Consider the following 12921-nt stretch of genomic DNA (forward strand, 5'->3'; position numbering starts at 1 on the left):
GTATAAAACTTAAAAAATAATGATGGATCTCAAAGGTCCTCAATAGAACTGATGTTCAACAATTTCCAGATTTTCAATGGTGTTTAACTAAGGTTTTTATCTGCCTTTTAAGCATGGCTCAGAGATGGATTCTTCTTTACATTTTAAAATGTTCCTTTGGGGAGTCTTTGGCTTTTATACAAATCTGCATCTCTAAAATTTAGAGAAGAAGCCAGGTCTGACAGGAACTTTGGTGGTCACCTGACCTTCCTGCTAATGCGACCTCAATTCTACCCTCAGGATTGAGCCAAATGGTTTCACTTAGTTTACAAGGCCACTTCCTGATCTGGGTCCCACTTGATTCTCCAGTTTCAGTGTTCCCATTCTTCACTGCAGGCAGGAAGCTGAATTACTTGTTATTATCCTCTGAAGTCACCACTCTATAGAGGTGCTCTTTTATGGGGATAATAACCAGTAAATCAAATGCTATTACTACTATTAACCTATTTATATCCTTAATTTGGTGTTATCAGAAACATGGTTTAATTATGGGTTATTGCTATCAGCACTGCTGAACACAGTGCACTCACAGTGTTGACCATACACTGAGTGAAAGGGAATTTGGGGCACAAACTATGTCCAGTTGGGGAACCTTAGAAGTACATATCTCTCATTAATCACTTGTCTTCCTATATATTTCTATGAATTGTAAAAGACATTGAGCTACAAAAGATTCATTGAACAAAGTCTTACACCAAAGTCCAATGTATAAAACAAAGTAAAGGGGCTTCAGTGTGGGGTGGCCCTGCTGTTTGCCTGTCTCCCTGACACGCATCCCCAGCAGCTCACTGGGAAACCTGAGGTCCCTGGACACATGGCTTAAAAAGCATTGGCTTACAGCACCAAACAACATCTTCCAAGTGTTCTTGTTGCTCTGGGACCATTCTTGGTTCTTCCCTCTACCAATAACCCCAAGTCCAGGTTGAAATTAGTTTGTCAGTTGATCAGGCCCAAAGGAGAAACCAATCTCTTTTCCCTTTGTGCCCAAGATCCACTGCTTTAGTTGCAAATTAAAATTCCTCTTCCAAGTGGCTTGAGCCATCAACACCAAGCTTTCGAAAAACCCCTTGTTTGTTTACAATCCTGTACCTTTTCTCACATCTAAGACCCTGGTATCCCAATATCACATCAGGAATTCACACAGACCGCAAGAGGCCTGGTAGAGGATAATGGAAACGTGAAAACTCCAGGTATGTACTCCAGAAAAACTTTTACACATGTGACTAAAAAGACCAGTATTGAAATGCTCTTTGTAGCATTATTTGTTAATAGCAAAAGTTTGGTAGTAAACTAACACGACAGAAAAATGACAAATACATTATTCTATATGAATACAATGGAATGCAATGCTGGCTGATAAAACCGGCTTGCAGAATGACACAAAGGGCATGATAACATTTATATAAGTTTTAAAAACATGCAGAGCAATGTTATTGTCTATAGACATTTACATTGGTAGGAATAACATAAAAACATGGTCGTGAAACGTAAATCCTAATCAGGATAGTTTTGTCTGGGAAGGGAAGGCGAATTGGGAGGTAGGAAGAGGTACACAGAGTGCTTCCACTCTCTCCATTACATTTTATTTTGAAGGAGCATTTGAAGTGAGTACAGCACCATCTCACAAATAATTGAGTAAAGTTTGTGGTAGTTATACTGGTATTTGATAGGTCAGTCTCTACTTTTCTAAAAGTTTGAAATATTTCTCTTTTTAAAAACTATGGTTTGGAGTGAGGCAAGCTTGAATTGAAATTGTGGCTCTTTCTGATTTGCTAAGTATTCTTGGACAACTTAATGAAATCTTGGAACCTCACTTTTGTCATCTGTGAAATCAAATAAGATGCCTCATAGAGCCAATGGGAGAATAAAATGAAACATGCATAAAGTCCTTGGCCCTGAACTTGAACCTGAAATAACATGAACCTGAAAATGTTCACTATTATTATTACTGGTTTAAGACATATTCATAATTGTCTACTCTGTATTTTTAATATGTGCACAGAATTGTAGCAATTGGTATTTAATACAGTTCTACCCTCCTGGTTGCAGCCAGGCAGAACATGACAACGACAATCTCATGGCCCTCAGGATGGAAGAACGTCTTTATTATAGATCTCAGCAGAATTTTGCTTCCTCTTCCTTCTTTTTTCTTTTTCTCCTTCTTCATCTCTTCTTCTCTTTTTTTGAAAAACCAGTTGAATTTCTGGTGGAGTTTCCTTATAATAGTGGAGCTGGGCTCAGGGCTGGGCGGGGAGCAGCCACCCCCACCCCCAACCTGCTGGGGCTTCTGCACTGAGTAGAAATAAAAGTTTAAGGCCGAGGTAGGTCCTAGATGCAACAGCCTGGAAAATCACATGAATCAGGAGACAAAAGTCCCTCTCAACTCTGTGATATTGCACTCCTAAAAGCAAAGGAACGAAACTCCGATGCCCAACCCACTGCTTGTGGGATAACATGGCTGCTGCAATCCCAGTCCTAGGTCAGCCCTAGACCCAGTCATCACTTGTGATCACAACCTCTCACCTGGTCCCTTGATCCTTGCTTGGTGCAGGTTCCAGTGATCTCCCAGGTGTGGTGGCAAGGGGATACCTGGTGGGCTAACATACTCCATGAGGAGAAGGAGGGGGATAGATTGTGCTTTTTGATTGGGGTAGGACCGGAAAACATTCACTCTGGAGGTAAGGGAATAACATGGTTCTCTAGAAGAATGAGGGTTGTCAGAGGGGAGATGATGGTGCTGATTGGTTTGTCATTTGGGGTAAGTGGGAGGATGGAGAGGGAGTAAGGTCAGGGTGTGGGCCCAGCCCTCCCAGCTTCCTGGGTGGCTGGGATTAGTCGCTCAGCTTCCACTTCTTTTGTTTGTTTCTCTGTTTGTTTATTGTCAATTGAAAGTCTGGGATTAGATGACTGACCTCTTCAAAGTCCATCTAATAGCTCTATCCTGAGAGCCGGACATTCTTAGGGAGCAAAGGAGCACCAAAAGGTCCCAAACCTAAGCCAAAAAAATAACATGTAGAAACTTGTTGGTACAACATCAGTAACACAGATATTCTTCCCCTCATGATGACAATTATCAACTTGCTGGGAAGCCTCTTTTTCCTCTGATCAGGGATCAATCTCATCTTTCTGCTCCTGCAATGATGCCCTTATTAAAGCGTATGTGTTACTATCAAAGTATGAGCTCCATAAGAACAAGTCTTGGTCTTGTTTATCTGTGCAAACCTCTCCCTCACCCCCAGCACCTTTCATACAGTGTCAATCAGTGTTCATTACGTTGGAAATTTCTTGCTTGTTTAGCATCTCTCTTGTGTTTAGCCCTTCTTTTTCACTGAGTGTCCAAATTATGAGTATAAATCACAAACTTTCATCTAGGAAACCCATTTTCTAGTTATTAGCTATAGAAAATAACTGCCTCACAAAAATTAAAATTAAATCAAAGGGAAGTTTTAGACTTCCATCTCTTTGAGGCTGTAATTTGCAAATAATACTTTCTTGACAGCTGACAGGACTATGTCTTGTCTTTGTACCCATTTAAAAAGGGATGCTAGGTCTCACAATCCTATTTATCATGCACTGCTCTGCAGGCTGCTTAATTCATCTTTATATTGTCCCATCCATAATGGGAGAAGGATGCCCTTCAGAGAGAAGTGAGACTTGGCTCCAGAGTAACCCAGGCAGGTAGTGAGGGACCAGCTATAGAAGGGCAAAGCAAGTGTCTCATTGATCTGTCTCATTGGTGTCAGAGAAAAATGACCTCCTGTGTACTGGAGAAAAGACAGAGCAAGGACTTTGGAACAATGAACAGAGTACAAAAGAGTTAATAAACAATCCCAAAGTTGAGTTTAATTGCTTCAGAAGGTTTTCTGTTGCTGTGGATTTACCATGTTTCAAATTTTTACATGTATTTGCTCTCCTCTCCTAATTATAAATACTTCTGCATCATCCTGAACTTTTTGGGCAGAAATCATGGTTTCAATAGTGCAGTAACAGATTTACAGAAAAGCATACAAATTAATATTCTAGCAAGCTCCTATGAGAAGTGAAGAGAAGGAGCTATATGTTAAGTAAACTATTAGGACTATTAATATGAACATTGCCAAAATAAGTATACTACGTTTTTCTAAACATTGTACTTTTCCAAACACAGCATTAGTTTTTAGGGTTGCTGGGAAGGAGCACTGTTTTGGGGTTCAGAGTTAGCATTCTTGTTCTCAGCCTGGACAAAATAGTTGTGAGAACCCAGACCAGTCTCTCCATTTCTCTGGATCTGACCCTCCTCTCTTGGCCTTGTCTTTAGACAAGGGGATCAGACTAGATGATCCCTAACAGTAGCAGAAAACCATGAATCTTGTAAGGATATTGTCTAATCCAATGCTCCTACAGGATTTGCCCCTCTGTGGAATTATGATGAGAAAGCAAAGCCCAGAGAGATACATGCCTGAACTGACATGAGCCAGACCAAGAGCTCCAGGTGCTTGGCCTTCTGTCTCCCAGGCAACTTCTGTTTATCACTCCTCACTGCCCAATATTTATTCTTTAATGAGTTTTTAGTCTATAAAATTATTGAGAACAATTTTCAGAAAGGTACATTTGAAATTTCAGTAATTTATGAGAAATGACGATGATTTTTAATCTCAGAATATGCAGTTCCTGTTGTGAAGTCCTCTTTGTACTTAGCTTTTTTTTTTTTTGCCCCCACCACCCAAGTGTACTTAGCTTTAATTGTCCATAAACCATATTTGTGAAAGCAACACATTTAAAACTTTAGGTATCATCAAATAATCTCTCTTTAATTCATCTGATGACTGTAGGTAATATTCAAATGAGCACTTAGTATTGGCCAAGCCATATAAGCACTTATATACATATAAGTGCTTTATATGTATTATATTTAACCGATTCAATCCTTTGAAATTACAATGGAATAAATTATATTACTATTCCATTGTGTCATCAGAAAAATGAGGCCCAGAGAGGTGAAGTAACTTGCCCAGGGACACACAGCAAGTAGGTAGTGGAGCTAGGATTGAAACTTGGTTATTCAGGCTCCAAAACCCTTGACCACAACTCCATGCTTAGATGAGCCTGACGGAAGCCTCAGATTTATGCACCACCTAATTCATATACCAGATTTGAAGATTGCTTTAAAATTATAAACAAAAATATGCATTTTAGGAAGAGTTTAAACACACTTAAACTTATTTTTATGTTAGTGACTCATCCTCTAGTATACCTTAGTATATATTGGACAGTTAATATAACATACTCTACAAATATTTACTTGCTCTGCTTTCTTTCCTCATCTTCTTTAATAAATTTAACTTATGCAAAGCATTTTAACAAAGTATTGGTCTGTTTGAAACATATACACTGCTAATGAGTATAGTGATAATAGCACAAAAATGGAAAAGTGAAAATAAAGCTATTTCTATGAGTAAAATTTCTATTTCTCACTGGAATTAGGTTAGTATAAATATAGGGTAGATTTGTATAAGATGTATATGGTAAGCCATAGAGCAAGAATTAAGAATATAACTTTTAAAAATATAGTGAATTAAAATGCTAACACTAGAAAAAATTCATTTAATGTAAAAAATAAAAAAAGCTGTAAGGGAGAAATAGAGAAAATACATGGGGCATATAGAAAACAAAATAATAAAATGGCAGATGTAAGCCCAGGTATATCAATAATAACATTATATGTGAATAGATTACATTATATAATCAAAAGGCAGAGACTGTCAGCCTGGATAAAAAGAAAAAACAAGGTCCAACTATATGCTGTCTAGAGAATACACATTTTTATTAAAAGATACAATTAGGTTGAAAGTAAAGAAAAGCCTATCATGCAAACAGTAATAAAAAATGGAATGGCTATCAGACAAAACAAACTTTAAAACAAAAAAAAAGTTACTAGAGGTAAAGAGGGATTTTATACTAATAGAAGGGTCAATCCTTTAGGAGGACCTAATTATTATAAACATACATGTACCTACAAAAAGAGCTCCAAAATAATGATAAGCAAAAAAACTGACAAGAGTGAAAGAGCAATAGAAATTAAAAGAAGAGGTAGATAATTCAATAATAATAGTTTCAATTGTGGGTAGAACAACTATGCAGAAGATAAACAAGGAACAGGAAGACCTGAACAACACCATATATCAACTAGCCATAAAAGACATCCATAGAACACTCTAACCAACATCAGCAAAATATACATTTTTTTCGAGCGCACATGACACATTTTCTAGGTAGACCATATGCTAGACTATAACACACGTCTCAATAAATTTAAAAGGATTGAAATAATACAGAATATGTTCCTTCTTTTTCTTTTTTATTACTGATTTTATTGGGGTGACATTGGTTCACCAAACCACATAGGTTTCAAGTGCACAATTCAACAAAAAACATCATCTGCACACTGCATCATATGTCCATCGCCCAAAGCAAGTCTCTTTCCATTACCATTTAATCTCCCCTTGGCCCAGCTCCAGGTACTCTTGCCCTTTTTCCTTCTATCACCAAACTACTGTCTGTGTCTATGAGTTATATACACCTTCTTTCATCCAGCTCCCTAACTACCTTCCCATCTGACAGCTGTCAGTCTGTTCCATGTATCCATGCCTCTGTTCCTATTTTGTTCGTCAGTTTATTTGGTTCAATACATTCCACATATAAGTGACTATTTGTCTTTTTTTGACTGGATTACTTCACTTAGTATGTTAATCTCCAGGCCCATCCATGCTGTTGCAAAAGGGAAGGTTACCTTCTTTCTTTACAGAAGAGTAGTATTCCACTGTGTAAATGAACTTTACAATGGAGTGAAACTAGACATTAATACTGAAAGAAATTTGGGTAATTCACAACTCTTGGGAAATTAAGTAACCAATGTGTCAAAGAAAGGAATCACAAGAGAAATTAGAAAATACTTTGAAGTGAAAGAAAATGAAGACACAACATACCAAAACATATCAGATACAGCTAAAGCAGTACTTAGAGGAAATTTTGTAGCTATAAACACCTATAGCAAAAAGGAAGAAAGATCTTACCCCGGCCAGCTTGCTGAGTTGTTTGGAGCATTGTACTGTATACCAAAAGGTTGTGGTTTGATCCCAGGTCAAGGTACATACCTAGGTTGTGGGTTTGGCTGCACACAGAAGGCATCCGATTGATGTTTCTCTCTCACATCGATGTTTCTTTCTCTCAATCTCAAAAACTATAGAAACAGAGAATAGATAGTGATTGACTAGAGCTGGAGCTGGCAATAGGGATTACATGCAAAAGGGCATGAGGGAGTTGATTATGGTGATAGTTGTACATCTCTAAATTTACTTAAACAAATATTGAATTGCTATACACTTAAAACTGGAGAAGTGTATGGTTATTTAAATTATAGTTTAATAGACGTGCATTTTTTTAATGATTCATTTATTTGTTTATTTTATTTTTAGAGAGGGGGAAAGGAGAAAGAGAGGGAGAGAAACATCATTGTGTGGTTGCCTCTCACTTGCACCCCTGACTGGGGACCTGATGTGCAACCTAGTAATGTGCCCTGACTGGGTATCGAACCAGCGACAATTGGCTCACAGGTCGACGCTCAATCCACTGAGCCACAGAAGCCAGGTAATAGATGTGCTTTTTAAATGGCGCAAAGATGCTTAGAACCATGCCTGGGAGATAGCAGGCACTCAACTAATGTGAATAGAATAAATGCAAAGCATTCACATTCACTCTGCTTCTGCGCCTTCTCAGTTTCACTCTTGTGAGCACTTATCTGGTAAGGACAGGACAGTCAAATCCATCGGTTCTACACTTGGTTTCAGCTCTAGAAAAGAGTTTGGTGGAGGGGGCTATAACTCACAATTAAAGAAGACAGAAATGTGGGAATTGACAATAGTGGTTCTATTTGAGGGGTGGGACTTGGTGAATGGCTGTGAAGAGGAAGAGTCAAGGATGACTCCCTGGTCTCTGGCTTCAGTAATTAATGGTATGAGATACTATTTGCTAAGTTGGGTTATATTAGAGGAGAAAGAGTAGTTTTCTTTGATGGGAGGGACAGAGATAAGCTTAGCTTGGACATGTTGACTTTGAGTTGCCTCTCAGATGCTCAGGTGGTGATATCAAGCAGGCAGGTGGATAGGAGGCTTTTCTGTGTCCCACTTCCATCGTGGCTATCTCCAGCTGCAGACAGCACCTTCCTCATCTCTGATTTACTGGTGAATACAAATTCATCTTTCTTTCTTCTAGAAATTTGTCTCTTGTTCACTTCCCCTTATGACGCTATTCTCAATTTATTCCCATTTGGTAGCTTTTCTATCATTACAATGGGATTTGGGAAAGGTGTCAAAAAATAAGAGTGATTTAGTTCTCCTTCTCTTAGTTCCCTTTGTAAAGGGGCTTTTCCTATGTTAATTAACAAGTAATATGCGGGGTGATATTTTGAGAGCAAGGGTACATCTTATTTACAAACACTATTTCATGAAATAGTTTTAATATCTATTGATGATCCTTGTCTAAATCAAATATATTGGGGGTTGTAAAATAGTGATTTCCTAATTAGGTCATTTGATCTATATTAGCAGAAACTCCTGAACAGAACAGCCTTTCCTTTGTAGAAATTCCAAATGTTAACTTATAAGGGCTTTAAAATTAGGAAAGAAGTTATTGGAATTTAGAGCTTAAAATATTTTAATGCTGGACAAAAGCAAATCACATTTGGAGGCTGTTCTGGTCTTAAATATTCTGTGGTCACATGGGAGAGCCACTCTGGCCTTAAAGAGGGGAATGATAAAAGAGAGTTTGGATTCAGGTGGCATAGTTTAGAGACAGAGGAGTTCAGGGTTTGCCTAAGTGTATCTGGTTTGGTTGGTTTAGCTCAGTGGATTGCGCGTCGGCCTGCGAGCTAAGTGTCGCTGGTTCGATCTTCCAGTCAGGGTACATCAGAGAAGGAAAACTCTGACTCCAAAAAACCTCCGCTGCCTTGCGGCATACCTCTTCAGGGGAAAGGCTAAGGGAGTAAACCCCGACAGAAAATCCGGAGCCGGAGTCCCTAAGGCGGTTTGACGTTGTAGTCAACACCGGCAACTCCTGCGGCGCACCTGAAGCCAAGCTGTATTGACTCCGTCTTTCCCTTGGATCCTTCAGCTGCGAAGAGAGGGGGGGGTCTGCTGCATGGGCAACAGCAGACCCTCCATATTACCCTGCCCAGGCTCTGTAGCTTCAGCGTCATCGCAAGATGTCGATTCAACACGGGAGGAGACAGATACCATGTCACTCCCGAGTCGGACTGCACAGCCATTCTCGGCGATGCAGATAGACTCTTGAGAAGCTACACCATCGTCTCTCGAGACGGACGGCTGCCGCCGCCGCCGCCGACGATCTGGTTTGGACCTCAGCACCTAGGATTTCCCTAGCTCTCTTAAGAATAGATTTGAATTCAAAAACCAGGCACTGACTTTTAGCCAAGATGTAGGCCTAGACAGACACACTGGGTCTTCCTCCACAACTAAGAAGGAATACAACTACCTCAAAACCAGAGACAACAAGAAGTTCCAGAAAAAAAGCTCATTGAAGTCCAACAAACAAAGACATAAAGAAGAAATACTCATCCAGACAGGTAGGAGGGGCGGAGAGAACACAATCTGGTGGTGGTGGTGGTGGCAGTGGCGGCGGCAGTGGCAGGCCGGTAGAAAGCACAGTCACGCGTTTTAAGAAGTAGGGAGGACACAAGGGGAGCGTTTCCAGCCCCTGACCAGACTGCGCAGATCATGGTCCCAGTGCCGAAAAAAAATCAAGCCTCATTGCTTCTAACTGTGCAGACCAGTGGGGGTTGGGGTGGAGGAAGAAACTGCTGGTCTCTCAGCAGAGTGCACCTGTTTAAAGGGCCCCACAGTCCTAGAATGTCCACAGACCCACCCACTCTGGGAAAGATGGCCAGGGCAACAGCTAGAGAGGTGCCAGTCGCATACGAAAGTGGGGAAAGTACCTGGAAAAGAGGTTACTGCTGAGCAAGTGGCATTTTTCCCTCTGAGACCCCTCCCCCACCTACAGTGCCACAACGTGGTGAAACAGGTCGCCCTGTACTGATGAATACCTAAGGCTCCGCCCCTTACAATGTAACAGGAGTGAGAGCTATACCTAAGACACAGAGGCAAACAAACACAGGAGCCTGTCAAGATAAGGAGACAGAGAATTATGGCCCAAAATAGGGAAACGGATCAAGGGTCCAGTTGGAGAACTAAGAGATGAGGACATAGCCAACCTAACAGAAGCATAATTCAAAACACTGGTGATAAAGATGCTCACAGGCTTGACAGATATGCTTGAGTATGGCAGACACATAACAGAAGAAGTGAAGGCTATGCTAAGTGAAACGAAGGAATATCCACATGAAACCAATGGTGAAGGGAAGGAAACCGGGGTTCTCATCAATGAGTTGGAACATAAGTAAGAAAAAACAGTCAGCCAGTACAGAATGAGGAAACAACAATTGAAAAAAATGAGGAGAGGCTTAGAAACCTCTGGGACAACTTTAAACACGCCAACAACCGAATCATAGGGGAGCAGAAAGTAAAGAGGAAGAGCAAGAAATTGAAACCTTATGTGAAAAAATAATGAAGGAGAACTTTCCAAATTTGGCGAAGGAAAGAGACATACAAGTCCAGGAATCACAGAGAATCCTAAACAAACTAGACCCAAAAAGGACTACACCAAGACACATCATAATTAAAAGGCCAAAGGTGAAAGATAAAGAGAGAATCTTAAAAGCAAGAGAAAAGCAGAGTTACATACAAAGGGGTGCCTATAAGACTATCAGCTGATTTCTCAAAAGAAACTTTGCAGGCAAGAAGGGGCTGGCAAGAAGTATTCAATGTGATGAAAAGCAAGGACCTACAACCAAGATTATTCTGTCCAGCAAAGCTATCATTTACAATGGAAGGGCAGATGAAGTGCTTCCCAGACAAGGTAAAGCTAAAAGAGTTCATTATCACCAAGCCATTATTATATGAAATGTTAAAGGGACTTATTTAAGAAAAAGAAGATCAAAACTATGAACAATAAAATGACAACAAATTCACAACTATCAACAATAGAATCTAAAAGATAAAAACAAAATCCAACTAAGCAAACCAGAATAGGAACAGAGTCATAGGTATGGGGATCATTTGGAGGGTTACTAGCTGGGAGGGGGAAGGGGGAGAAATGGGGAAATGTTGCAGGGATTAAGAAGCATAATTGGTTGGTACAAAATAGACAAGAGGGAAGTTAAGAATAATATAGGAAAGGGTAAAGCCAAAGAACTTATATATGACCCATGGACACGAACTATGGGGGGTGGGATTGCTAAAGGGAAGGGAGGTACTACGCAGAGGGGAGCAAAGGGTAAAAAAATTTGGACTACTGTAACAACATAATCAATAAAATATATATTAAAAAACAAAAAAAAGAAAACAGGCACCAAATTCCTTAAGTCACAGAGTCTCCACAAACCATGGCACTGAGAACAGTCCAAGGTTAACCTAAGTAGGGTTGCTATTAATCACTGGACATTGCAGGTCCCTCCCGTTCTGAACCCAAACCCATATATGGCTCACAAAGAACAATATCAAATCTCTAATTCTATGCCATTGTCACAGTGCCCAAAATTGTCTGTATTTCCCACTAGTCTGCAATATCTTCGAGGGCAGAAACTGTGTCTATCTCATTCACCATTTCATTCCCACAGGCCTGGGACTTAATAAGCTTTTAGTATATATAGACACAACAAGTAAAGAGAAGAGCAAGGAGAGATGAACAAGAACAGCAACAAAAACAGAAAACAAACTCAGTACATTTAGGAAAGATTATCAAGGGCATTGGAAGCCAAGACCAAAATGTGGTGTTTCTCAGACAGTGGTAAGTTATCCTATATTGTCATACAGAGTCAGGTTTTCACATATCAGTATTCATAGATGTCTAGTGTAGAATTTGTGTTTAGACATCGTACATGATTGACTTATGTATTGCAAATTATATCTTACTCTACAAGATTAAAAAATTAAACATTTATTTAAAAATACATCTGTCACTCGGTTAATTTTTAAAGTCACACTAGCAAGACACAACAGAAATGGTATTAATGGAAGCTGTCATCCCGACCTACAACCTAGTCTGATTCTCCTATGAAGTAAATCCGCAAAATGATTAAACTGGATTGAGAAACAAGAGGCAAGTTAAAACAAACAGAATAGCTTTGTGATCATTTGGTAAAAAGAACTGAAGGAGAGCTAAGTCACTCTGCCGTGGCTAATATTTATATTGTAAATGCAACTCACAAGAGTAACAACGTCGTCCTGTTACTGGATAAGTACCAGTTCCTGGGAAATGAAAGAGTTGCCTTCATGACTTCCCTATCCTCACCCTTTTAGCATGCTAAGAGAGGCAGCTGATATTCAAATTAGCTACAGGTTTCCCCTCTGACCTCTCCAAGGCCTGAGGCCTACCCGAGGCCTTCGCCATGCTAGATGCCAATGGATGGTACTGTGTCTGGATGAAAGAGGAAAACTGACAAAGAAGGAACTGGAGAGTACCCACCCAGCTTAACCGGATAAGGACTGGGAGACTCCCCAAGGGAAAATGAAGAGTTTTGCACCATCCCCTGGATTTTGTGTATATTTTTGATGGCTACTTATGAGATTGATAATGGATGACACCAGCATACCACGATTTGATAATGGAGCCCACCTGAGTATCACGACAGACTTGGAGGGGCGTAGTAGTGAGGTTACACAATAAATCCGATTCTCTGGTGGAAAAGAGAAAAAGAAATGAGTGTCAAAACAAATGAAAATAATGGAAATGGAAGTTAACAATGTACATATGCCAAACTAATAAATATCA

The sequence above is a fragment of the Furipterus horrens genome, unplaced genomic scaffold, assembly GCF_987537825.1.
Source record: "Furipterus horrens unplaced genomic scaffold, mFurHor1.1.pri manual_scaffold_4, whole genome shotgun sequence".
Lineage (NCBI taxonomy): Eukaryota > Metazoa > Chordata > Mammalia > Chiroptera > Furipteridae > Furipterus > Furipterus horrens.